This window comes from Neopelma chrysocephalum, unplaced genomic scaffold (genome assembly GCF_003984885.1).
Source record: "Neopelma chrysocephalum unplaced genomic scaffold, ASM398488v2 Primary Assembly neopelma1_77, whole genome shotgun sequence".
NCBI lineage: Eukaryota > Metazoa > Chordata > Aves > Passeriformes > Pipridae > Neopelma > Neopelma chrysocephalum.
The window spans coordinates 4,228,056-4,232,585 of record NW_020897738.1 but is presented as its reverse complement, the minus strand read 5'-3'; the positions used below and the strand labels follow the sequence as shown (position 1 = coordinate 4,232,585).

At 47.5% G+C, this 4,530-nt stretch overlaps 1 long non-coding RNA gene across 1 annotated transcript; it reads right to left on the bottom strand.

Moving 5' to 3' along the window:
- Window positions 1-952: 952 nt before the first annotated feature.
- On the bottom strand, window positions 953-2,962 carry LOC113970585. Its single transcript, XR_003535216.1, has 3 exons — window positions 2,616-2,962; window positions 1,407-1,497; window positions 953-1,223 (listed from the first exon to the last, which is right to left on the bottom strand). It is a non-coding gene; the product is annotated as an uncharacterized LOC113970585 (long non-coding RNA).
- Between the last annotated feature and the right edge of the window lie 1,568 nt (window positions 2,963-4,530).

The following is a 4,530-nucleotide window of genomic DNA, read 5'->3' as shown; positions in this document are numbered from 1 at the left end:
ATGGCTGGAGGAGCAAGGAGACAACAAATGGCTCTCTCGGAGCTGGTGGGAGCAATGACCGTCCCTGAAATGTTAGTGAGCTGTAAGTGATTCCTGGGCAGACAGAGTGTGGAGGGGGCCTGGTACAGCTGTCTGGGAAAACCTTGTGGGATGAAGATCCGGGTGGGAAGGGAGTGCCCTGGTCACTGCCCGGTCCTTGTGATGGCCCAGGTACGAGCCACAGCAGCACCTGGGGTGTTTTGGGGGCAGGTCTGGGGGGTGGTCGTGCTTGGTGGGCTGCCAGGTGGAAGGAGACTGGGCATGTGCTTTGGTGAAATGTAATCAGCAGCAGTCCTGGCACTCCTCATCTGAGCTTACTCTTGTGTCCATTTACTTTTCCTCGGGAATTTCCTCAGTGCTGTTTTTGCAATGGGGTAGCGAAAGTTCATGACCCAATGAAGGACCTCTCCAAGACCTTTGTGTCCCTGGCTGAGTGGCTGCCTGGAGAAGTTGTTTATCTTTTCCCTTGAACGCCATGCTGAGCTGCATGTGGATTCCTGAGCTATTGTTTTCTTCTTGTCTGTCCCCCCCCCCCCCCCCCCCCCCCGCCATCCCGTGGTGGAAGAGATACAGAAACGGGAGCGCCCGGACCAGGAGCTTTGGGGTCCTTGGGGCTTTTCTACAGGTTGCAGCCCAGGAGAGCAGATTTGGAGGGCTGTGCCCTCCTCCCTGCAGCCTTCACTGGGGTGCTTGGGGATGGTGGCCTGCGCTGTCTGTGGTTTCCAGACTCAGCATTGGCCTCAAACCACTATTTCACAGGTGCCATAATTAATTATTGAAATGTCAGAGCTTATTTGCTGCCTCGTGCCTTTGCTGTGGCTCAGATTTTGGCTAGAATTTGCTGTACCTTCTAGGAGTGGTCAGGAACAGGACGCTTGATGCATCTTTAGCTCTTATTGTCTCACAGCCCCATTGTTGCTCTGGGGAGGTGTTGGAAATGAGTGAGAGAAGGGGCTTGAGGAGGGGTTCAGCATGCCACTGTGCTTTTAAGCACAAACTTAATAAAACCCAAACTCCTTTAAATGTGCTGTTCCATCACAGCTTGTCTGTTCTGTGGAAATCATTGAAGCGTCCTGTTACTTCCAGCTGCTCCTGTGCCGCTGCACCCCAACGATATCTTCTGTTCACCACTTCTTTGGGTTTTTTTCCTTCTCCTTTGCAGCCTCATGGATTTTTTTTTTTCCCTGTCGACACAATACAATCACTCCTTGTTAGCCTATCTTGCTCCTTCCTCTTTCAAGGAAGGGAAGGAGCAGGGGAACCAGATCTGATAATTCCAGTGAGTAGAACTGTTCCCCTGAGCCCTTTATAAAGAAATAAAAAGGCTCTCCTTCTCTCTGCTTCTCTTTGAGTTACAAGCACTTTACCCTCTTGGATTCCCTGCAGGCTCCTCATACTGCTAAAATTGAAACATCAAGATGTCTGAGGCAGCAGGAATTACCATCAGTGTTTTGACACCTGGAGGTACAATTTCTATTAGCTTTTATATAAAAACAACACCAGTTTTGCCAACAGAGTTCTCGTTAAATAATGCATGAAGACCCCACTCCTGACAGTAGGTATTTTTCTTTCACTTTCCTGGACTCTTGGATAATGGCTTAATTTTTGTGACCATTGGGGAAAACGATACACACTCTCACACATGGAAATACATATGCGGACACACACGTGCTTAACTCCCGGGCAGAGAGTCAATTACCCCATTTGCTAATTAATGTGGAGAGATGGGGGAAAAGCAATTTGAGGTTGGTCTGTTGAGCAGGCTTGGATTGTTGTTTTAGTTTTTTGAAGCAGCAGAACACAGTCCTCCTGAGAGCTTTGATGGTAAATAAGACTGCTTATATGTGATCTGAAAGGGCTGTGTGCCCCCAGACAGAGATGAGCACAGGGTCATCAGGAGCAAGAATGGGAAACTTGTGTTTTTGTCTGGATGATGCTTGGCATGGAGCATATGCTCTGTGCTCGCTTTTGGGGGAAATGAAGTGAAACAGAAGGGCACAGCATGTGGATGTGACTGCTAATAGTGAGAATCAAAGTACAGTTTTGACATTTCTAACCTAATAAGTGGTGCTGCGTGTGAGAGCCTGCTTATTTTCCTTTTTCACCATGAGATGCTTTGACAGAGGAGTAAAGTCCCATTTTGACGTTTCTGTCATTTTAACTAAAGAGAGAGATTACAGTAAATTGGATTAAGTGAAAATCTTCTTCAGATGTTTGTGGTTTGGGCTGATTTATGGATAGATGTCATTTGAACGTCATTCTGCATTTTTTAAGCATCTGCTTGATGGTTGCTTTAATGCTGTTGCTGCAAATAGTCCACGCAGAGGAGGGAAGGCTGAGCAAGCAGCAGCAACCCGTGACAGAGCTAATGCTGGTGTGTGGCATGGGGACAGCAAAACACTGTCCTTCTCACGTTCCCAGACACCTCGTGCCAGATTCTGTGATGGGTGCTTGGAGCTCTCATTTGAGTTCCTGTTACTAACCTCTGTTATCTTCTGCTGAGAGTCATTTAAATAGGCTTTTAGAAGTATTTTTCCCACCCTGGAGGGAGATGGTTCAGCACACACATTCCTTACCGTGAACTTGGCAAATCTTGGGTTGTCTGTTGCCCCGCGACCAGCGATGACGTTCTTCTTGGTTTGTGCTCATGCAAAGTCTCCTTCTTGGCTGCTGTGTCACGGAGTCCTTCACTTGCTCTGTGTGTGTGACTTTTCCAGGAACCAGAATACTCTCCTGACCATGTCCTGGCTCACTAACACTAGCAACAGCATGTGAAAATACTTTGTCTGTGTACTGATATTTCCAAAAGATTGTGTTGAAAGTTCTTCCATTAAACTTATAGCCTGAGACTTCTGAAATATATACGTCCTTCGTGGCTTCCTCCATCTAAGCTATTTAGAAGCTGCCGGTGCCATTTGGAAAGCTGCAGAATCTCTTGTGGGTGGTGATGTAATCAATGCTGTAATCAAATCTGCCAGTGATGTCATTGATGGAGTAGTCCACTGTTCCCTGGTGCAGTGATTAGTGCGATGAGATTGAAATATCTGTGCAAATGGTGATGGGAAAGCAGGATGTACCACCTGGGCATTGTAGGGCAGTTGTTGGCCAATGCTGCTGCTTGAGCTGTCTCTGCTCTGTGCCAAGCGAAGGCAATGCTGGCCCAAGGCAGTGTGTGACGGGCTGGGAGCGAGAATATAAAAATTGCCTTAATTCTCTGAAGAGGTTGGATGTCTTAGCTGGTGCCTGTATTGATTTTTACTGTCCTGGGGCAGAAAAGCACTGTCCAGACCTAAGTTACAGGTACAGAGAGGTACCGTCAGAACACCAAATCCCAGCTTCTTGGAATGAGTCAACTGGTGATGCTTCTCATCGAGCCCCTCTGAACTGAGCCCCACTGGTTTGATTTGCAGCGTCTCAGCACTGCAAATGATTTTCCCATGCTGCTGTTGACACCAGGATCGTGGTCTTCTGTTTTCTGTCTCTGTGCTCAGTTTTGCCTTTTGCTGTGGGAGCATTTTGTGCCTTGCTAGTGACTCAGAGTGCAATCCTTAAAACATTTTCTATATTATTTTTCATGATATGATTATTAGTGGTAGATTGCACTACTGAGGGAAGATAAATTTGTAATCCTGCTTAGTGGCTGATCTTATCCAGCTGAGCAGCTCTCACTGCCTAAGGAACAGTGACCTGGAATCTTTCCAACCCATCGGACAGGATGCTTTTCCCTTCTCAGCTTCACACACATGGGTGTGATAGAGACCTTAGATGGTTTAAAGTTTAGCAGTTTTACTTTGAATTCTAAATACCTTCTGATAACTAACCTTTGGATTGGTGTGCCAAAGAGAACAGTGGTCCCACAGGGGGTGGGTGACTTTAATGCATCAGTCTACGTGTTAAACAGACATCCCTGCATCTCTTGCAGCCTGGCTTGCTCTTTGGGATTGCTGAGCAGCATTTACAAAGGTTACCTGGCATGAATGACGGGAGGATCAAGCAGAAGAGCTTGATCACAACCTCAGGAAGGTTCGTGAGAGAGGCTGCGGTGGGAGCTCCAAGGGATGGCTCTGGCACTAGGGAAGGGCTCTGCTCCATTCCTCTCCATCATGCTCCTACTGCTGGATGCCAGCAGAGAGGGTAGGTGGATGAGCAGGAGGGGGAGAGCTGCTGCTTGTGAACAGTGAAGAATGAAAAACATCTGCTCCAGCTGTGTGTCTCAGCGCTCTTGTTTTTAACTTTTCTCAGTAAAGCAAATGAGGAACCGGTGGTGCATTTCCTGGCAGGGACCTTGTCTTGTTGGAATTGAAGAGATATTTCCCTTTCTGCTCAGCTGGCCCTTTCTCCTCCTATCCCTCCCAGGCACGTAGCAGCCCCAGGCTGAGTTCAGTCAAGACATTTAGTTTCTCCTTGCTGGAGATGGTGGGAGGGCACTTGGTAGCTTGTTACCCCTAACCTCATTCCCTGAGAAATGCTACATTAAATATCATAGTATCA